Genomic DNA, 23,731 nt, shown 5'->3' with positions numbered 1-23,731 from the left:
GTAATAATAACAACAGTAGTAATATGACTAATGATAATTACAATAATGATTCATTTTTATTGAGCATCTACAAATGTGCCAGGTACTTTGTTCTATTAATAAATGCTTGACTACCACAGTGTTTAGAGATGAATGCTGTGGATGAGGGCACCAAGAGCTATGCATAAATGTAAGTGCATCAGATACCTTAAGAGAAGGTAGCAACCTTAAAAGTGGAATTTGAATCACACTTCTGTTGCAAAATGTTTGGATGTGCCTTCCATTTGCTATCTGCATAATATAAAAACAATGTTAACATAGCGATAACAATAAAGAGTTACTGCTGCCATTTCTTGAACACCAACTTACTCAAAAACCAAGAAAATGGCCTCATTTTATTCTCACAACAACCTTGAGAGGGTGCTACAGGCTTCCCATTTTACAAATGAAGAAGCTCAGCAATGTCTTAGGGCTAGTAAATAATGGTGGCAGTGTTGGAGCCTAACTGTCTACACCTTGTCCCTTCACTAACCCTTGTCTTTCTATCCATCAAGTAGCCTAAAATAAGTGCTATTAAATAGAAGGATCTAAAGCAGGGATCTTTAATCTGGGGCCATAACTTCAAGGGTTCTGTGAACCCCTGAAATTAAATGTCTGAATATAAATACAAGCAGTTGGGAGATACCTATTGCTTTTATTAGTCTTAAAGAAGTCCCTGATTCCAAACAAGACTAAAACCTAATTAAAAGGAAGTCCACACTAAAAGATACAATACCTCAGTTCAAACTGGGTATTAACAGATCAAGGCAGGAAAGACCCCAATATGTGTGATGATGGCTGTTCATCCACACCTGCCTCTCAAACTCACTGCATCCAGAAAGAGCCCATTTCTTTATCCGTATTATGTCCACATTGTGTCATACAAAGCACAGCTGGGTTTTCTGAGAGTGGAGTTAAACCTGCTTTGCAGCAGTTACAGGGCAACACTGTGCAGTGCTCTGCCCAGCAGAACATCCAGATGACCCCAGAGTCTCCATGTGCAGCCGCTTGGGGACCACCCTGTTTAGAAATAGAAGTACGGGGACTTCCCTGGTGGCACAGTGGTTAAGAATCCGCCTGCCAATGCAGGGGACACGGGTTCGAGCCCTGGTCTGGGAAGATCCCACATGCCGCGGAGCAACTAAGCCCGTGTGCCACAACTACTGAGCCTGCGCTCTAGAGCCCACGAGCCACAACTACTGAGCCAATACTCCACAACAAGAGAAGCCACCGCAATGAGAAGCCCACGCACTGCAACAAAGAGTAGCCCCCACTTGCTGCAACTAGAGGAAGCCCGCGTGCAACAACGAAGACCCAACGCAGCCAAAAATAAATTAAAAATTAAAAAAAAAAAAAGAAATAGAAGTACGAATGGATGGTTGCCGTAGGTCTCATCTAGGCTTATTTGTCTACAGACAGGGATTGGACTCTGATTCTGGTCCACAGAGAAATTAGGTCGGTTATTCTGTTTCCAAAAATCTGGCACATCACAGAATGATGTGCTGGTCAGCCACAGTCACTGCTCTCTCCGGTCCACACTCAGTAGAAGATGTTTGCTCACAATGTTGGAAGAACTCAAGTTCTTGTTGGAAAATTCTTCATCTCAGTGGAAAAGAGAAATGCTAGACTTTTAACTGCAAGAAAAAAAAAAAAGGAGGAGGGGGCTTGTTGTGTCTTTAGGCAGAGCAAGGAGGAGAGAGCCAAATCTCAACAGATACCAACTCAGCTCTTCTCTGTCTCTTGCCTGGCAGAGTGGCAGTGTGAGCTGTGAGGTACAGGTAGGCCGTGTATTGCCCACAGAAGGATGATTCAGCGAGCCCTGCTCAGACTCATCATCATGCCATCCTCTTAACTGGTAGGCACGTTTCTTCCAAATGCAGGGTTCGTGATGACGGCGTGGGAAGATGGATGCTCGCACTGCCCCGCAGGACTGAAATCCCGAATGGCAGCTAAGAGGACACCGAGGAAACCACTATACCCTTTCCTTCTACGTTTTTTCCACTTGCCTATATGTTTAATATCTTCACACAGACCTAGCATGGCGGTGAGCAGTAGTGAGGGGCTTAAAAAGTCCGTGTTGCTTGAGTAACTCATATAGTCCACTATCTGAATTACTTCACCTTTATGTTCAAGCTATTCTAAATCTTAGTGGTCCTAAATATACTTTTAAAATTAAAACTTGTATTAAGTCCTTTACCTCACTTCAGATTAGCTAAACTGTGGGGAAAAGGTACCAATCACATTCCACTAACTCTGAGACCTTTCTCTAATGGAGGCCTTCAATGGTAGCTTGAATTATTGTTCCCAACTCTTTACTCCTTCCCTGTAATAGGATTATAAATCCACAGCCTTTGCCATTTGGCTTTGCAATAGAGTTTGCAAAGTAAACATCTCCACCCAACTGACTTTAGGCCTAGCCTTGTGGGCAGAAGTGACAGTGTGTCTAAGAAGTCTTAACAGGTATAGCCAGCTTTTACCAGCAATTTTTGGGCTTCCGTCATTCACCATGCCAAAAGCATGTCCCAGCTAACTGTTGTTCCTTAGCCTGGGTCCCATGGGCAGGGAGCAGACCTGAATCAGGCCCGGCACCTGGATCCAAGACCAGCTGAACCTAGCAAGGCCATGCCAACCAGCAGACCCGTGGACAACAGATAAAAGAGTATTTTTCTTAGCTACCAAAATATCAGGGTCACTTGTTACTGCAGCTAAAGCTAATACATTTTCCAAATCCAATACATCAATAGGTTGTTCCATAAATTACAAACCACAAGACTTCATCAAGGTGTGGAATACTTGTCCATCTCTGTTTTTAACATACAACCAAAAGAAGTACCCTCATCAAAACCCCCAGATTTACGTCAGTTCATTCAGAAACATCATTCTATTTCTTCCCCCTATAAAACTGCAGAAGTATCTCTGGCAGTCATTTCAGAACTGTTAGCCTAAATTTTTCTTCTTTAAACCTATAGAGAAAGGAAAGCTGACAACAGTTTTATTTCTTAAAGCATTTTGACACACTGTATTGTTTGGGGTAGTTTAGAATCTCCAACACTGAGGCTTATTAGTCTTTTATTCACCTCCCTCTCTACATGAGAAATACTCATAGGTATTATAGGCAGGCTTGAAATAAGTATATAGTGTAAGGAAGTATAAGTATACCAGTTGACCAAAGGAAGACAAAGAAGTGAATGAAAAGCAAGAAATGACAGAAGCCTCCAATTGTAGATGATGTGATGACACTAGGAATGCAGCAGAGAATGCCAGGTCCTGACGGTAACTTTTCAGAGCCTTCTTAAGTCCATCTGTTCTTCATAATATTAACCTCTTGTCATATTTCACAATCTCCGAGTTTCCCCCCGCTTTCCGTTTTTTGTTTCTCTATTTCTTTTATACAAGACTGAATAATGTTGAGCTGCTTTCACCCTAAGAAGCTGTGAATTGCTGGGTTCTGTTTAGTTCCTGGTGTAATTGGAAACAATTGAATTTGAATAGCAATTTGGTTTTCACATCTTTTATTTATTAACGTTCTTCAAAATATAGAATGGAAAAGGGTAAAAACAGTTTTACATAATACAGAGAATGTCAAGAACAGAAAAAAATGAGGACAAAGAAAAAATAGAAACTGAATAAAAATATGAGTTTAGTTCTATCTGGAGAGTTTCAGTTTCTACATCTGTTTGTACCAACGTATATTTCTCATCTGAAGCAGTGTTAATCCACAAATATAGCTTTAGGGTTTATCCATTTAACAAATAGACCCAGTGATTATGTAACTAGTGTTCAGAAAGAGGTAAAGTGTTTGCTTTGGTCTCCTATTAAAATGTAAGGAAAGCAGAGGAGATATGACTTGCTGAAGTCCATATACAAATGCTTGGGCATCACCATATGTGAAACGAATATTTGCTCTGTTCCTAGCACACAGGTACATTCAATTTGTTATAAGTACATTTTTCTGTGTGTACATCATACTTTAAGAAAAGGAGATTTTAAAAATTAAACTAGAGAACAAATAAGAAACTAACACCTGGTCATTTTCCTCCCTGGGATTTGGTGGTAAATGAACCACCTACTTTTGAACTAGCTACACAGTGATCAAAAATAAGGGGAGAATTAGAAAAAAAATCCCAGAAAGTTTCATAATCCACCAATAAGAAAATCCTTCCTGCACTATACAGTTCCCTCTTGTGTACAAATGGATGGAAAGAGTGGTGTGTATTGTCCCAGGCACACATGATCTTTGTCATCTCTTACAAGATTTGGAAACCTTCAAGTGGCGCTTTCTTCCTGCAATCATAGTTACTCCTCCTGATTCAGGGACCAGCCTCTCAAGTAAAAATACAAGGGATCAAGTACCAGGTCAGCCACTTCTTAGCTATACAACCCTGGGCAGGTATTTAACTGATCGTATCTCAGCTTAGTCATCTATAAAATGAGGATAATGACAGTACCTACTTCCTGGGATTACTGCAAAGAATTACATGCCTGGTACCTAGGAAGTGCTCAATAAATGTTTAACTATTATCGTAATGTCTATGGTAATGGTTCAATATATAAGATAGGAATAACTGAGAGAAGACGAAATAGCACCTAATTCTGCCCAAATTGCTTTTTCCATAAAAATTGTTTTAAAGGGCTGAAGTGTTCATGGGACAAATGTAGTGATGTTTGCAACCTACTTTAAAATGCACCAAAAAATAAGTAAGCTACATTGACAGATGGGTAGCAGGATCAATAGATGGATAGAAACATGATAAAACAAGTACACCAAAATGTTTATTGTAGAATCTAAGTGATGGGTATGTGGGTGTTCACAGCACAATTTTTCAATTTTTCTGTATACAGATGTTGGAAAAAAAAAAAAAATCTGAGAAAAAGTAAATGGGACAAATATTTAAATTCTGTATAATTACTAAGTATAAGCAGAGACCCTGTACAATAGCAAGCTATATATAAACACCTAATTATATTTTCTTCTCTTTCTAAACTTAAGTGTTGAACTACAGTTTTACTTTCTAATTTCAGAAAAACCTTTGCTTTCACCCTAAATTCTTCTACTTTGTCAGATGTTCCCATAAATGCTTCTTTCTCATTCTGTTTATGAGCAGATTTTGCGTTCAAAGCCTCCTTCCTACACAATGTGATAAGAGCCATGAAGCCCACCTGGCTTGTTTTACCCCAAGAAAATAAGAGGAGAGATGTAGGGCCCGTACTCTCTTTTAACAGCACAATGGGCATGACCCAATTATGCCAAAGAGCTAAATTATTTCTATTTTATCCATCCCTTAAATTAGGCAAATTCTGGGGACTTCCCTGGTGGTCCAGAGGATAAGACTTCACCTTCCAATGCAGTGGGTACGGGTTCGATCCCTGGTCGGGGAGCTAAGATCCCACGTGCCTCGCGGCCAAAAAACCAAAACATAAAACAGAAGCAATATTGTAACAAATTCAATAAAGACTTTTAAAATGGTCCACATCAAAACAATCTTTTAAAAAAAATAAATAGGGACTTCCCTGGTAGAGCAGTGGTTAAGAATCCGCCTGCCAATGCAGGGAACATGGGTTCGAGCCCTGGTCTGGGAAGATCCCACATGCCGCGGAGCAACTGGGCCTGTGAGCCACAACTACTAAGCCTGTGCTCTAGAGCCCGCGAGCCACAACTACTGAGCCCATGAGCCACAACTACTGAAGCCCACACGCCTAGAGCCCGTGCTCTGCAACAAGAGAAGCCACCGCAATGAGAAGCCCGCGCACCACAAGGAAGAGTAGCCCCCACTCGCCGCAACTGCACGCAGCAACGAAGACCCAATGCAGCCAAGCAATAAATAAATAAATAAATAAATAAAATTTTAAAAATAAATAAATAAAATAAATAAATTAGGCAGATTCTGAGGCTATTTAATTCTAAGAGTACATTAATTCTCCATAGAGAAATGTGGTTTTCTTTGTTCAAAATTCTATCACTGTTATCTCTTTTTGTAAAGAGCTGCTTATTTTGCCCATTATTATCTGGACCAACAAAAGGAGAGAAATCTCTGGCAGACACATTGCTTTGCCTTCCCCACAGTCCTTCCCCACCTTCCTCCTTGCTCATGGGCTCATAAGACTATCTACAGGCCAATAAATAAAATGGAGGCATGGTGGAACCCAAGTGAGTTGTACTGGACTTCCCATTTCTCCTAGTTGAAATAAAGTGATTGAAAGCTGAAAATGCATAATAATTTATGTCAGTTGGGGATGCTGTGGCACTTGTAAAACATGTCCACTAATTCTTTGATTGTCCTCCCATCAAAAGGTAGGATCCATGTTCAAGATTTGAAAGAGAGGCTGAGAAAATGAATCGCTGGTTTTTCCAACACCTATAATAAGAAATCTACAAGGAATACAAGGTTGGGAATGGCATTTAGGTAGTCTGCCACAAATATCTTTATAATAAATACAAAATCAAATGACTATGCTATTGCTAAAGGGTTAAGAAAAGATAGATTTATTTTGCTACCAGATGATCATTTTGAGGACTAGTAATTTATCAACACCTGAAAGCAATTTCTAGTCACTGAAATAAAATTACTTCAGTACAAATAACATAATCAATTTTACTTTTACTTTACATAATTCTTGACTTTTTAATTGTGATGCTTTGACAACAATGCCTCTCCCTACCTGTAGGTCATGTTTTTGTCTTTGTTTAAATTGAGGTATAACATACATACAGTATAGAATGTGCTCTAATTCCAAGTGTGCAGCCCAATAAATTTTTGATATATGTACACACCTGGGTCACCACCACCAGACCAAGATCTAGAATATCTCCAGCATCCAGAAGGCTCTCTCATTCCCCCTCTCCTGCAATACTCACCCGCAAAGATAATCACTATTCTGACTTCTATCATCATGTATTAGTTTTGCCTGTCTTGAACTTTATAAGAAATGATTTATGCAGTATGTACTCTTTTGTGGCTAGCCTCTTCCATAATGTCTGTGAGAATCAGTAGGGGCTTTTTGTTTATTTGCTTGTCTTCTTGTTTGTTTTTGGCTGAGTAGTATTTCATTGTATGTACATATTATAAATCATGTATCCATTATCCTATTGATGGGCTTTTAGGTTGTTTCTAATTTGGGGCTATTATGAAAAGGCCACTATAAACATACTTATAACACGTCTTCTGACAAATGAGCACTCCTTCCCCTTGGGTATACATCTAGAGGTGGGATTTCTGGGTCACAGAGTACTAGTACGTTCAGCTTTAGTAAACACTGCTGAATCACTTGGCAAAGTTGCTGTATCCCCCTATTTGCTTGCAGTTTCCAAGGGGAGGCATTAATATGCTCCCCGTGCTACCTCTTCTCACCAATCCAGAACCTTTAAAGAGAAGTCTAACAGCACATCATCTTTCCTCTATGACTGGCCCCACACTGTCCTGCCAGCCTTTCTCTGTTGCTCTAACTACAAAGGCCAGCTTAAGGAACCTACACTAAGTGAATATTTAGGCTCTCTCCCAACTTAATGAAATATAAGCAGGTAAAGGCAAATGATTTTTAGGTCCATTTTAATTCTGCTTCATTTCATAAACTTGAGTAACTCTTTTTTTCCCCCTTTGGTTCATGCCTTTGTGGTTTAAAGAAACGAATGCAACTAAACTATGGGCGCATTGTGAAAATAAATGAGCAAAGTTCTTTAGGATTCCTGGGGACAGGAAGGAGGATGGGAGGAAACTGTTACAGAAATGTAATCATTATTGTAATCGGCCTGCAGTGCTATGAATAAGTCATAATTATCTCACAATCTGAGTTGATGCTATGATGCTTTCTCTTGTCGTGTCAACATGTACATGTACATTTCAAGAAGACCAGCAGAGCTGCTCCACGGTTGAACGCCCCAAGCCCCTACTGTACATGTGTGCTAACCTCACATTCCAGGAAAATGGTCCATACCTTCAGGACTATGGGGGCACTTTTACCCCACAGTGGCCTCACCTTTCCCTGTTCAAGTCATTACTGATTTTTTGCATGGAAACTCCCATAGCATTCAACTATAATAATGACCTATTTATATAGTATTGGATGGGGGCCTATTTCTGACATTTGTGCAGGTGTATTCTTTTTCTTTTTCTTTTTTTTTTTGGCTGCATTGGGTCTTCGTGGCTGTGCGCGAGCTTTCTCTACTTGCGGCGAGCAGGGTCTACTCTTCATTGTGGTGCGCGGGCTTCTCATTGTTGTGGCTTCTCTTGTAGTGAAGCACGGGCTCTGAGAGCATGGGCTTCAGTAGTTGTGGCACATGGGCTTAGCTCCTCTGCGGCATGTGGGATCTTCCCAGACCAGGGAATCGAACCCGTGTCCCCTGCATTGGCAGGCGGATTCTTAACCACTGTGCCACCAGGGAAGTCCCTGTGCAGGTGTATTCTTAATTTAAACTTACACAAATCCCAAAAAAAGTCATATTCTCGTGCATATGAATGTTCCCAACCTTATCTTCATTCCATTCTTGTGAGTAGTCAGAGAATATTCCCCTCCACAGAAAAAAAAAAAAAAGAAGAAGAAGAAGAAGAAAAGAAAACTGGAGAGATAAGATAATAAGAATGAAATTTAGAAAACTTTTGTGTTCACGAAACGGTCCATTTTAAGTGTGCTAACTCTGATACCAGCAATTTCATTCTGGACCAGCTATTTTGTGGTTCTCATTTTTTTTTTTTCTAAAACGCATCAAGAGGCAATGCTAAACCAAGGATGTGTGTAGTGATTTCTGACAGATTCAGTGGTTCCTGGGGTCAAAGCTCAGGGTTCCCTCACAGGCTCTGTCTTTTCAGCACCAAGACTCAGTTGACACATGGTACTTATTGGGCCCCGACCAATTAAATGAGAAGCTCTGAAGAGGGAAGGTCCAGGCATTGGTAATTTTTTCAAGCTCCCCAGGTGATTGTAATGTACAGCCAGATTTGAGAGCCACTGTAGTCCATCCTGCCTTGCACCAGGGGCAAGAAGAAGAAGGCAGTATCACCTACTTTGCAATAGCTAGATACAGAATATTGCCAATATGATCTGCTTGATTCTTTTTTTTTTTTAAAGGGAACGCTATTTATTTATTTAGGCTGTGTTGGGTCTTCGTTTCTGTGCGAGGGCTTTCTCTAGTTGCGGCAAGTGGGAGCCACTCTTCATCGTGGTGCGCAGGCCTCTCACTGTCGCGGCCTCTCTTGTTGCGGAGCACAAGCTCCAGACGCGCAGGCTCAGTAGTTGTGGCTCACGGGCCTAGTTGCTCCGTGGCATGTGGGATCTTCCCAGACCAGGGCTCGAACCCGTGTCCCCTGCATTGGCAGGCAGATTCTCAACCACTGCGCCACCAGGGAAGCCCGATCTGCTGGATTCTTAATGCACTGATCAAAAAACAGGGTGGAGTGAAATACTAACTTTCAGTGAAGCAAAACATAAAATAGGTTGAACCCTAACACATTTCACCAAAGTCATGCTTCATCCAAAGGAAGGGAGAGAGGAAATGTAAGAAGGAGAACCAGGAAGACAATGACAGTGGCAGGCAGGGCAGCCAATCAGGCTGCTCACAGGGGACATAATCCTAATGTTCACTAACTTCTAAAGGTGCAAACATTTTGACGTGGGGAATTTAGAAGGGCTTGGATATAGTTTTCTCAACCAGAACATGACCCTGATCAGTGTAAGACCATGTGTCTTAAGAGACCAGCACAACCCCCCAAAGAGGAGTTTGTGTGTTTGTGTGTGTGTGTGTCTGTGTGTGTGTTGATACACTTTTTGAATAAAGGAGGGGGAGGGAGCTTCATGCTACAGTACCAGAGACATCCCAGTACCAGAGGGAAGAATATGACATGGGAGAGGAAATGGAGAATGTCCTGACACTAGCTCTCCAGCTGGCCCCAGGAGACAGAGCCTGACCCCCAATCAAGAAAAGAAGTACCGGGAAAAACTGGAAGGACCGTTTTAATTAAAGATGCTGTACAACCCTGTAAGTCAACTATACTTCAATTAAAAAAAAAAAAGACGCTATGAGGCATGACTTGAGGGAAGCATAAGCAATTCTTTAGTATCCCTGGTGACAAGGCCCAATGCAGAGCTGGGGAAAGGAGTGGTCTCTGTGCTCCATAAAGCACCACTATGCTTCCTGAGGATGAGTGCCTCTGCGAACATCCAGACATTCTCCTTGATGTTTCCACAAGAGACACCAGAGAAAACACGGTGGCAACCAGAAGCACCATCAAGCAGCATCAGGAGCAAAAGCCATCAACAAGGAGGACTTGGAGCATGAGAATAACAATATGACAATGCTACATGATGGTCTGCCAGCACACGTAAGCCTCCTTCTAATGACTAACAGAAATCCTTTTGGGGAGAAAGAGGCTTTACGGAGGCTTGAAGTCCCTTGTGAGTGAGGAAATCTAGACTCCTACTGTTAATACAATTCCATCTGTATCCACTAGCAAGTGATGCCCAGGGACATTCATGTTACAATAATTTACTGTGCAGTACTGAAAAGAAAATAGACCTGCCAAACATATAAGTATTCTTTTAAATTTTCACCTCTTTTGGTGAATTAATAAAGACTTGTGAATAAAAGAAGGCTGTACAAAGGAGGGCACACTGTTGTTAAATTACTCAGAAAGGAACCACATAATTTTTCCTGTGTATCTTAAAGAAATCAATTTTTCTTTTTCACCATAATACTGAAACTTCTGAATCGATTGGCAAATAAATCATAAAATCTTCCCCCATCCAAAGTCCATTAGCAAAGAAGATCATAAAATCAGAACAGAGTAGATGAGAAGAAAAAGGTATCTTTGGTGGGGGGACGTAGATTACCACTATTCCACTATCACATTCTCGAGCTCATTCCCACCATTCAAGAAAGCTAAATACTGTAGAACTGGAACAACTCGTAGAATAAGGGGAGAAAAACACCCAAGATCCAGAGGCAGCAAATGGCTCCTGATAAACTCCTCGTTTCTCATTGTTAGGATTTCAGTTCTCATAACTTAAACCACGCACATTGGGCTTTATTTGCTGCCCGAGCACAATGGCCTCTGCCTATACACATTTTAAAAAGTGGCCTCTGGACTTCCCTGGCGGTCTAGTGGTTAAGAATCCACGCTCCCAATGCAGGGGGCGCGGGTTCAATCCCTGGTGGGGGAACTAAGATCCCACATGCCTCATGGCATGGCCAAAAATACAAAAACAAAAAAAAGATAAAAAAGATTAAAGAGTGGCCTCACAGAGTAAGTCCAGAGGGAACAATCAGCCCATAAAAATGTTAACAAACCATTGCAGGTTAGGGAGCAAATTCTAGAGGCAAGTCTGACTCTCAAGGTCTTTGCTTAATAACTTCCACTAAATACAATTTAGACAACCTCATATTTGCGGTGTTCTGAACAGGGCCATCAGTGACACAATTGGGAAAAAAGTCAAAAACATTCCCCAACTTATTGAACTTAAAGGCCGGGGGTGGGGGGCAGCTCTTTTTTTTCCTACTGAGTTTCCGTTTTACTTTCTCCCACTTTGAGGACATAGATATTTTCAAATTTTTGGCACTTGATCACACCAGAAGAAAGAAGTGTCCAAAAAAAAATTACAGTCATGAAAAAATACAAATAAACCACCAAATCTTTAACACTATGCTTGGGAGTCCAGACCATAGGACCACCTTGTAAGCAAAACTACTTTATACCTGGTCGTTAGCATGCCTTGATAATTAGAATCCTTTGGATGACGTCCAAGACAGAATTCCATACCCAATTCTATTTTAATATTCAGAGCATTAGAGAAGTGCCAATTTGTTTCCCAAAACAAAGATAAGAGCCACCCAGGGGCTCTACTTTCTAAATGAAATCATATTAAATAACCCCCAGCATATCATTTGTATCGGCCAAAACATTGTTGCTATCCCATTGAGATTTATGTTAGGGAAAGCAGCAAATGGGAAGTCACAGGACAGCTTTGTCATCAGCTAGGTTTATGACCAAAATACTGATACAGAGCTCTCCTACCTAGGGTGGAGAGCACTGCTGAGGCTCAAGGTCCAAAAAGGGTGTCTCTTTGCCCCAAATCCAAATGTAAGACAAGAGGAGAAAAGAGATGGCCTGGCTTCCAATGCTATGTACTAGAAGGCCAGGCTCTGACCCATGTAAGGAGAAAGCAGAAGAATGTCAACGTGCTGCCCCAGCTTTGCGGAGGAAGATAAGAAGAAAGAGCCACATCCCTGTGTCTGACCTCTGAATACAAGGACTCTGTAAGCTGGAATGCACGAAACATCCTGGCCAACCTTGAGGGTCTAGACAAGTCAAACATGTGCTTGTAGTAGGGTTCCCAGGCACCAACAGTACTATCAGTAAGGACAAAAATGTGCAGTGTGTTGGTGAGCATGCTGGTAGTGGGCAATTTGCCATATCAAGCTGACAGAGACAGCTAAAGGGGCTGAAGAAATGGAGAGCTAGGCATCAGCGTTCGAATTCTGAGTTTCCCACTTACCAACTTTGTGACTTTGCCAAGTCACTTCTCCTGGGCCTCAATTTCATCATCTGTAAAATGAAGCTGATAACGCACCAACCTCATATGGGTTAAATGAATTAAAACACTTAAAGCACAGAGTAATGACTGGTACATCTTAAAGAGTCTGTGAGCTATTATTATTTACAACTTTCTTTGATGGTTTGAAATTATTACCTTTAAAGCCAGAAATGGATTACAGATTAAAAACAGGACTTTTTTTAAACAAAAAAAAACTGGTGATGGGGGTGATGCGATTGATTGGGCTGGAGATGAAACAACAAAAAATAGCATATTGGAATCAAATGAGTCTTTCTCTAGCAATTGACAGTACATAAAATGAAAATAATGTACCTAAAATGCTCTCACGATGTCATTTAAAGGCAGAATAAAATGGTGGCTGAATTTGTTATAGGTGCTAAGCTTTTATCATGTTAAAACAGTGCACGAGTCATCAGCAGAGTTGAGGCAGTGAAATTTTTCAAAATAGTTCTGTGGTCCTTGCCAAGTTACAACATCATTTTGAAACAATACACAGTGAGCATAAAAATAAGGCTCTTGGTTCTTTCAGCAAAAATTAAACAACTTAATGTTATTGAAAAAATTATGCAAACAAAATTTAAATCTGATTATATAAGTACACATAGGATCTATCAAAGCAAGATGCCACAACGCTGCACATAGAGAAAAGCTTACTAGAAAGAAATAGACATGGACTTCCCCAGTGGCTCAGTGGTTAAGAATCCGTCTGCCAATGTAGGGGACATGGGTTTGATCCCTGGTCCAGGAAGATCCCACATGCCGCAGAGCAACTAAGCCCATGCACCACAGCTACTGAGCCTGTGCTCTAGAGCCCGTGAGCCACAACTACTGAAGCCCACGCACCCTAGAGCCCGTGCGCCACAACTACTGAAGCCCACGTGCTCTACGGTCCGCGTGCTGCAACTACTGAAGCCCGCACGCCTAGAGCCCATACTCCACAAGAGAAGCCACCACAATGAGAAGCCTGCACACTGCAATGAAGAGTAGCCCCAACTCGCCACAACTAGACAAAGCCTGTGTGCAGCAATGAAGACCCAATGCAGCCAAAAAACAAAAAACAATAGACAAAAGACTTAATCAGACAATTCACAAAAGAGGATATCCAAATGAGTATTATAAATATAGGTAAAGGGGCCCCACTTAGTCACCAGGGAAATGCAAATTAAAACTGCAATGCCATATCACTACACTTCCACAGAATAGCTTAAATAAAAAAGACAACATCAAGTGTTGACAAGGGTGTGGAGCAACTAACTCTCTTACATTGCTGGGGAGAGATAAATTGGTTCAAACATTTTGGAAAACTGTCAATATTTACTGAAGTTGAACATAAGCACTCCCTATGAGGCAATGATTCCATGCTGAGTTACATACCCAAGTGAAATGCATACAAATGTCCACTGAAAGGCATGTACAAGAATGTTTACAGAAGCACTATTCATAATGGCCAAACATAGGAGATCACCAAATGGCTGTCAACAGGAGAATGGATAAGAACATTCTGATATGCTCACACAAGGGAATGTGATGCAGTAAGGAGACTAAATGAACCACAACTACACAAAACCCAATGAATCTCATGAACAAAACGTTGACAAAAGTAACCTAGCCACAGAAGAGCATGTACTGTATGATTCTGTTTACATAAGTTCAAAAGCAGGCAAACCCAATTTGTGGTGTCAGAAGTCAGGATAGTGGTTTCTCCCAGAAGACAGAGACTAAGGCAGCACAAATGGGATCTGGGGTTGTGGTAACTTTATGAAAATCCATTAAGCTGTAAGTATGGCATATTTCAATTAAAAGTTCACATTAAAAAATGCTTAGTAAATATTGATCTACTGATATTGCAACATAAATGGAAGTTCCATGAAGGGAAGGGATATTTGTCTCTTTTATTCATTGATGTGCCCTATGCATCTAGAACAGTGCCTGATATATAGGAGGTGCTCAATAGATATTTACTGAATGAGTGGTAAATAAGCAGACTGCTCCAAACATGTAATTTGTACCATCACATGAAAAAGCTAGAATAGAATACCAGAGCACACATATCTGATGAATTGGTTCAAGGACTGATGTTATGCGAAGTCCACAATTCACCTGCATAAGATTATGGATTTTATATATCCATAAAGGGTATATCTACTTTTTTGCCTGTTTTTAATATATGTTCTGCCAGGTAACTATGAAGAAGACTTTTAGTATATAAACCACTTATCGCTTATTCAACAGGAATATGTCTTTAAGTATGTTGATAAGTTTAAATTTATTTCCAAAAAGTTAATAATAATGCAGTGAGCCCTTTACTAAATAAACTGGAGAAGTAGGGGCTTCTATCAATGCTGGGACCACAATGTTTCCAACTATAGTAGTTCTTATTCTAGTTAGACAAGCTCTAAGCATTAATAAGATGTCAGCATCTTTCAAAATAGGGTTGAATGATGCCATACAAACTGTCAATTTTATTAAGGAGCAGACTTTAAATTGCAGACTTTTCAGAAATGTTTGTAATTTTATTGGCAGCAAGTATCATAATTTCCTTTTTTAACTTGAAGGCCAATAGCTGTCTCAAGGCAAGGTACAAGTACCAATTTTTCAAATAAAACAAGAAATCGGTATTTTTTTTTAATGAAGGAATTTGCTGCAGAGACACATTTCCATTTTGCTCTCCTTTCTTTAATAATAAAACACCTGAGTCTTAGCTGGACCCACGACCGTCTAGCCAAAGACTATACAATTGACCCTTGAACAACATGGGGGTTAGGGGCGCCGATCCCTGACCAGTCCAAAATCTCTTTATATCTGTACAGTCGGCCCTCTGTATCCACGGTTCTGCATCACGGATTCAACCAACCTTGGATAGTACAGTACGTGTGGTACATATTTAATGAACAAAGTCCATGTATAACTGGACCCACACAGTTCAAACTCATTTTGTTCAAGGGTCAACTGTATTTCCCAGTCTCCCTTGCAGCCAGGTGTGATCATGTGACAAAGTTCTGGCGACTGGGATACAAGTGAAAATGTTATGTACCTCTTCTAGGTCATGCCTATAAAAAGAATGGGTGGGTTGCCCTGCTGTCCCTTTCCACATACCCACTGGCTGAAGTGTGGGCTCATAATCACCTTAGACCATGACCAGGAAGCCACGTGTTGAGGCTGGCAGGGCAGAGAGACAGAATGTGCCTGGAGCTCTGAACTTAAGGAGCAGATTCACCCTCCCAGCCCTGGACTGCCTTCCTCCGGATCACTGCGTGAAAGAGAAATAAACTTCTTTCTTGTTTAAACCATAATATTGAGTGGTCTCTTTACACAACTTACATTAAACCGTAATGAATACAAACTCCACTAACTAAAATATCCCTGAATTAAAACATAATACACTCACTTATATAGCTTTATAGTTTCTCAATTCCCCACACCCTGAATGGCAGGCAGAATAATGGCCCCCCAAATTTCTTTGGAACTGATGAATGTTAACTTACATGGCACAAGAGACTTTGCAGACGTGATTAAGTTAAGGATCTTGAGATGGGATGATGCCTGTGGAGTACCCAGGTGGGCCCAATGCAATCACAAGGGTCCTCATAAGAGGGAGGCAGGAGGATCAGAGTCAGAGGAAGAGATGTGATGATGGAATCAGTTTCAAGTGCTGCACTAAAAAGATAGAGAAGGGGCCATGAGAAAAGGATAGCAGGTGGCCTCTGGAAGCTAGAAAACAGAAAAGGCAAAGAGACTGATTCTCCCTTAGAGGCTCCAGGAGTAATTCAGCCATGCTGACACCTTCATTTTAGCCCCTTAAGATTCATGACAGGGACTTCCCTGGTGGCGCAGTGGTTGGGAGTCCACCTGCCAATGCAGGGGACGCGGGTACGAGCCCTGGTCCGGGAAGATCCCGCATGCCAGGCGGCAACTAGGCCCGTGCGCCACAACTACTGAGCCCACGTGCCGCAACTGCTGGGGCCCACGCTCCACTGCGGGAGGCCACTGCAGTGGGAGGCCCGTGCACCGCAGCGAGGAGTGGCCCCCACTTGCTGCAGCTGGAGAGAGCTCGCGCACAGCAGCGAGGACCCAACGCAGCCAAAAAATAAATTAATTTTTTAAAAAAAAACCTATTAAAAAAAAAAAAAGATTCATGACAGACTTCTGACCTCCAGAGCCATAAGATGATAAATTTGTGGTAACTTGTTGCAGCAGCAATAGGAAATGAATACACTCAATATGCTTCAGCCACATGGGTCTTCCAGTTTTTCAAACACACCAAGCTCTTTCATGCCTTAGAACCACTATCCATGCTCTTCCCACTGTCTGGAATTGTCTGGAATAATTTGTCTTCTTCCAAATTATTAAATGTCAGGTTTCTTCTTGCCAACAGGGCTCATTTTAAATGTTACCTCCTCAGAGAGGCCTTCCCTGACCACCAGATCTAAAGCAGTCACCCCTATTATTCTCTCTCACAGTATACTGTTCTTTTCCATCATAAAAATCCATTACTGGGCTTCCCTGGTGGCGCAGTGGTTAAGAATCTGCCTGCCAGTGCAGGGGACACGGGTTCGAGCCCTGGTCCGGGAAGATCCCACATGCCGCAGAGCAACTAAGCCGGTGTGCCGCAACTACTGAGCCTGTGCTCTAGACCCCGCGAGCCACAACTACTGAGCCCGCGTGCCACAACTACTGAAGCCTGCGCACCTAGAGCCCACGAACCGCAACAAGAGAAGCCACCGCAATGAGAAGCCCGTGCACAACAACGAAGAGTAGCCCCCGCTCGCCGCAACTAGAGAAAGCCCGTGTGCAGCGACGAAGACCCAACTCAGCCAAAAATAAAATTAAAAAAAGGAACAAAATGTATGTGATTGTCTTACAAAAAAAAGGATAGTGAGAGATCAAAGATTCCTTCAAATGACATCACAAATTGTGTCATAAGATACAGATTTTAAGGGACTTCCCTGGCGGTCCAGTGGTTAGGACTGCATGCTTCCACTGCAGGGGGCACAGGTTCCATCCCTGGTGGGGGAACTAGGATCCCGCATGCCGTGCAGCACGGCCAAAAAAAAAAAAAAAATACAGATTTTAACTGGTTAGAAACTCTTTCACTGACTCTCCAAATTGTACACTTACTGGTTAAAAAAAGAAAAAAGCTTTTAAGGTATTGCTAATGATTAACTTTGGAACTAAAATGCCTCATGATTCCTCTTACATTATTCTAGATGAGTTGACATTCAGATGAGTCATAACACTCTATGGCAAGCTATTACAAACTATTACCATTTGCAACTTATTACCTTTGAAACTATCTGTATGAGCTAAGATTTTTTTTTAACTATAACTCTAAAGCAAAATACAAAAGTAAATTGGCTACTGAAGGCAAGGTCACAAAGAAGTATCTGTATACCCATGTCCATAGTAGCATCATTCACAATAGCTGAAAGGAGGAAGTAACCCAAGAGTCCACCAAGGGATCAAAAGATAAACCAACTGTGGTATATACATACAATGGAATATTTTTCAGCCTTAAAAAGGAAGGAAATTCTGACACGCGTTACAGCATGGATGAACCTTGAGGACATGATGTTAAATGAAATAAACCAGTCACAAAAAGACAAATACTGTATGATTCCACTTATATGAGGTACCTAGAGTAGTCAAATTCAAAGAGACCAAAAGTAGAAGGGTAGTTACCAGGGGCTGGGGGAAGGGGAAAAAGGGGAGTTATTATTTAATGGATAGAGAATTCTAGTTTTGCAAGATGAAAAGAGTTCTGGAGATTACCTGCATAACAGTGTGAATGTACTTAATACTATTGAACTGTACACTTAAAAATAGTTAAGATGTATGGAGGTTTCTTAGAAAACTAAAACTAGAATTATCATATGATCCAGCAATCCCACTCCTGGGCATATATCCAGACAAAACTATAATTCAAAAAGATACATTCACCCCTATGTTCATAGCAGCACTATTCACAATAGCCAAGACATGGAAACAACCTAAATGTCCATCAACAGATGAGTGGATAAAGAAGATATGGTACATATATACAGTGGAATACTACTCAGCCATAAAAAAGAACTAAATAATGCCATTTGCAGCAACATGGATGCAACTAGAGATTATCATACTAAGTGAAGTAAATCAGAAAGAGAAAGACAAATACCATATATCACTTATATGTAAAATCTAAAATATGACACAAATGAACCTATCTACGAAGCAGAAACAGACTCACAGACATAGAGAACAGACTTGTGGTTGCCAGGGTGGGGGTGGTGTAGGGGAGAGATGGAGTGGGAGTTTGGGGTTAGTAGATGCAAACTATTACATATAGAATGGATGGACAACAAGGTCCTACCGTAGAGCACAGGGAACAATATTCAATGTCCTGGGATAAAAAATAATGAAAAAGAATATAAAAAAGAATGTATATATATGTATAACTGAGTCACTTTGCTGTACAGCAGAAATTAACACATTGTAAATCAACTATACTTCAATAAGAAAATAGTTAAGATGATATATTTCATGTTATGCATACTTTACCACAGTTAAATTTTTTTTTTAATTTAAAAATAAGTAAACTGGGCTTCCCTGGGGGCGCAGTGGTTGAGAATCCGCCTGCCAATGCAGGGGACACAGGTTCGAGCCCAGGTCCAGGAAGATCCCACATGCTGCGGAGCAACTAAGCCCGTGTGCCACAACTACTGAGTCTGCGCTCTAGAGCCCGCGAGCCACAACTACTGAGCCCGCGTGTCACAACTACTGAAGCCCACACACCTAGAGCCCATGAACCACTACAAGAGAAGCCACCACAATGAGAAGCCCGTGCACCACAACAAAGAGTAGCCCCCGCTCGCTGCAACTAGAGAAAGCCCATGTGCAGCAACGAAGACCCAACTCAGCCAAAAATAAATTTACTTAAAAAAATAAATAAGTAAATTGGCTACTGATACTGACATAAGACTACAACTTATATATGTATAAAGATAAGCATAAATCTATTAATAATGCTAGCTTCTCTACTTCTAGCTGTGCTTAAAACTTACCATTAAAAAAAAAGGAAGAGGAGGAGGAGAAAGAGAAGATTGATTTATATCCTGCCATACAAAGCCCAGGTCAGCCACTGATGTCCTCCACTTTGAATAACTCAGCCAGTAACTCCTCCAATCCTGGCTGGGGCTGGAGATACATTGGGGGCATCGGGACCATCAGCAGGTGAGGTCTGGAAGTGGTTATGCTGCTCCTGACCCAGGATCCAGAGTGACTATGGTAAAAACTGAACACACACAGCTCTGGGCAGTGCAGTTCTTCCCTAACCCCCACAGTCACCCATAGAAAGGTACTTCTATCCCAGTTTCTTGCTTTGTTCCCTAGCTCTCTCCTGGAATAGAAGCCTACTCTAAATCTGTCTACCTACCTGAGACCTTCACACCCTGCCTCCTTCCTGCCTTTTCCTTTATAATCCCAGACTCTGTGATCAATTTCTCCCTCAAGGAACTAATAATAAAAATATAGCAAACACTTAAAGAGTACTCATTGTGTGACAGGCACAGTTTCAAATGCATTACATATATCAGGTCATTGAATCCTCACAACAGCCCTATGATTTCAGCACCACTTTAACCCCCACTTTACAGATGAGGAGATTGAGGCACTGACTGGTTTAAGTCACACATCCAAGCTGGCATTGCCAAGGGAGTGGAGGAGCTGAGATTCAGATCCAGGTACTGGGGGCCCAGAATCCTTGGTTTTCCCCCGTATTGGATATTTATATCTTTTACAAATAGAACATTCATATCTCTTTTTGACAAATCCAGCTTAACCCACCCTTCCTAACTTCCCAAGGCTTCTGAGTACTTTATTCAAGGTCAATGGCCGTGACGGTCAAGCAGCTGGAATTGGAAAAGCTACAGCCAGAGAAGCCCTGCTGCTGATGACAGAAATCCTGGCTCCCTGAGAGGGTCCTGCATCCATGCTGTGGTGTCCCCAGCCCTTGACCTCTGAGCAACAGGGTGTGTGAGCTGGGAAGGCAATTCTGATCTGCACACCAAATGGTACAGGGAGCGTCTGACACACCTGCAGAGTTCAGTGTAATGGTATTTGACCCATGCTAAAAGTCTCCCACTTGAAACGAGAAAATGAGTATTTGTATGTTGAGGGCGACACAGAGAGGATACATTATAGTGTGACAGATGGAAATGGATTTACTCAGACATTAATAGTATCTAGACAAGTTTTCAAGCACACCTGGGAATACATTACTGACACATTACAGGAGTACACCATACACTTTTATTCCCATAGCATGCAGAAAAACACTTTACCTTTACAATTCGAAAGAAAACTGCATTCCAGGGGGTGGAGGGAGGAGGAAGTGGATGAAGGCAGTCAAAAGGCACAAACTTCCAGTTATAAGATAAATAAGTACTAGGGATATAATATACAACATAATAAATATAATTAATACTGCTGTATGGTATATATGAAAGTTGTTAAGAGTGAATCCTAGTTCTCATCACAAAGGAAAAAAATTTTTCCAAGTTCTTTAATTTTGTATCTATATGAGATGGATGGTCACTAAATTTACTGTGGTAATCATTTCATGATGTAGGTAAGTCAACTCATTATTCTGTACACCTTAAACTTTCACAGTGCTGTGTGCCAATTATATCTCAATAAAACTGGAAGGAAGGAAGAAAGGGAGGGAGGGAGGGAGGAACGAAGGAAAGAGGGAGGGAGGGAAAAAAAACTGTAATCCAATGACAGGCAGAATCTTTTAATTTTGTCTTCTGGACTAAAACTCTAAATTTTTGAAAGTTTTGGGCATCGTTGGTGAGAGGAGAGTATTTCTGGCAAGAAATTAACCAAGATCAAGTCTCTTTTGCTATCATTTCCACATCATGTGGCTTACCATTAATATGCTAATCCTTCCTGAATATATTATATATACATACATACAATATACATTTATATATATATATATATATATATATATATATATACACACACCTAAACATATATACATACTTATCATTTAAAAGTTAATTCCAAAAAAAAAATAAATTAAAAAAAAAAAGTTAATTCCTCCCCAATTTATTATACATATGTACATATATAAACATTTTATATACATTTGTGTATACATTTAATAGAATGCCAACCAGAATCCTAAGGGACTGGGTTGGGAATAGGGAAAAATGATTTAAAAGCTCATATGGACGAATAAATGGCTGCAAACTGATTGCCAGGACATTTTTAAGGGAAAAAAATAGTGAAGACTTATCTTACTCAATATTAAAAATTACTGTAAAAATACTAAAACAAAAATAGTATTATTGCAGGAATAAATACATAGATCAGTGGAGTAGAATGGAGAGTTCAGAAACAGATCCAAAGATATATGAGAACTCGGCACATGAACAAAAATTCCACAAAGGTGGAATTTCTGCAAACTTAAATTTCCACAAACATGGAATTTCAAATCTTTGTCAAAAGGTTGGATTATTCAATATATGGTGCTGACATAATTGCTAACTATCCAAACAGACGCAGAACTAGATCTTTACTGCATACCATGTAATAAATACAAATCAGAATAATAATAAAAGAAAATTTAGGAGAGCTTTATATTATCTTAGAGTGGGGGAAACCTTCTGAAGCAAGATAGGTAACCCAGGAACCATAAAAAAAAAAAAAAAGACAGACATACGCTTAAGTCTATTTTTTAAATCTTAACTTTCTGCATAGCAAAAGAGACCATAAACAAGGTGAAATATTGGGAGAAATGGGCAAAGAATAGGAATAGAAGAGGAAATCTAAATAGCCGAAAATTATGAATTATGTAATAGGTTGTACAGTCTCATTAGTAGTCAAAGAAATGTAAAATAAAATACCAGTTTTTACCCATCAGATGGGGCGGGTGGAAATTAAAAGGCATTTATATCTAGCGAGGTTGAAGATCTGGGGAAACAAGCATTCTTGTATACTGTTGGTAGAAGTATGTTACAAATTTTTTGGAAAGTTTGTAATGTCAAATTTTTTTAATATCAAATAAATAACAATAAGTAAATGCCAAATAAATAAATAAATAAATAAATAAATGTCAAAATTAAAAATATACATGCCTCTTTTCCCACTGGGGAATCTATTCCTTGGAAATTAAAGCACCAATACTTAAGAATACTTAAGTACAAGCAAGAATGCTCATTGGGACATTTCAATGGCAAAAGAATGGCAACAAATTGAATCTTCACCAACAAAGGAATAGTTTGAATAAGCTATAGTTCATTTATCCATATAGCCAGGCTATACAATGTAATTAACATTACACTTATTTTAAAAGAATGTTAAGGATAAAGCGTACCTTTACAATGAAGAAATCTGGTGGTGACTACCTTAACCAAATCGTCAAATTACTTGGAGTAGAACAGTCTGATGTTATACAACAGAAGTACACAGAATCATCTACAAACTACTCTTACCAAACATGGAAGTTTTTTTTTCTACTTGCCATTGCCAAACGTTTTACCAAATTCCAGGAAACAAATAGAATAGAGGAACGAGTTAAACACCACCCTGAGGAAATAATCAGACAAATATAAAATGTGGGATATTCTACAAGACAACTGAACTGGTCTCTTCCAAAAGTTAAGATTTAAGGGGAGGGACCTCCCCTCCCTGGTGGCACAGTGGTTAAGAATCCGCCTGCCAATGCAGGGGACACGGGTTCGAGCCCTGGTCCAGGAGGATCCCACATGCCTCGGAGCAACTAAGCCCGTGCACCACAACTACTAAGCCTGCGCTCTGGAGCCCATGAGCCACAACTACTGAGCCCACGAGCCACAACTACTGAGCCCACGAGCCACAACTACTGAAGCCCACACGCCTAGAGCCTGTGCTCTGCAACAAGAGAAGCCACCGCAATGAGAAGCCCATGCACCGCAACGAAGAGTAGGCCCCCCTCCCCGCAACTAGAGAAAGCCCACGCGCAGCAACGAAGACCCATCGCAGCCAAAAATAAATTAATTAATTTTTAAAAAAAGAAAGGGGGGGAAGGTAGGGAACTATTCTAAATTAAAAGAGACTAAAGAGGCAAAAAACTAACTGTAATGTGTAAACTTTAATTGGATTCTGGTTCTAAAAAGGTAGCTATAAGGATATTTCAGGGACAATTAGG

This window comes from Balaenoptera ricei, chromosome X, assembly GCF_028023285.1.
Source record: "Balaenoptera ricei isolate mBalRic1 chromosome X, mBalRic1.hap2, whole genome shotgun sequence".
Taxonomy (NCBI): domain Eukaryota; kingdom Metazoa; phylum Chordata; class Mammalia; order Artiodactyla; family Balaenopteridae; genus Balaenoptera; species Balaenoptera ricei.
Note: the sequence above shows the minus strand (reverse complement) of the source record.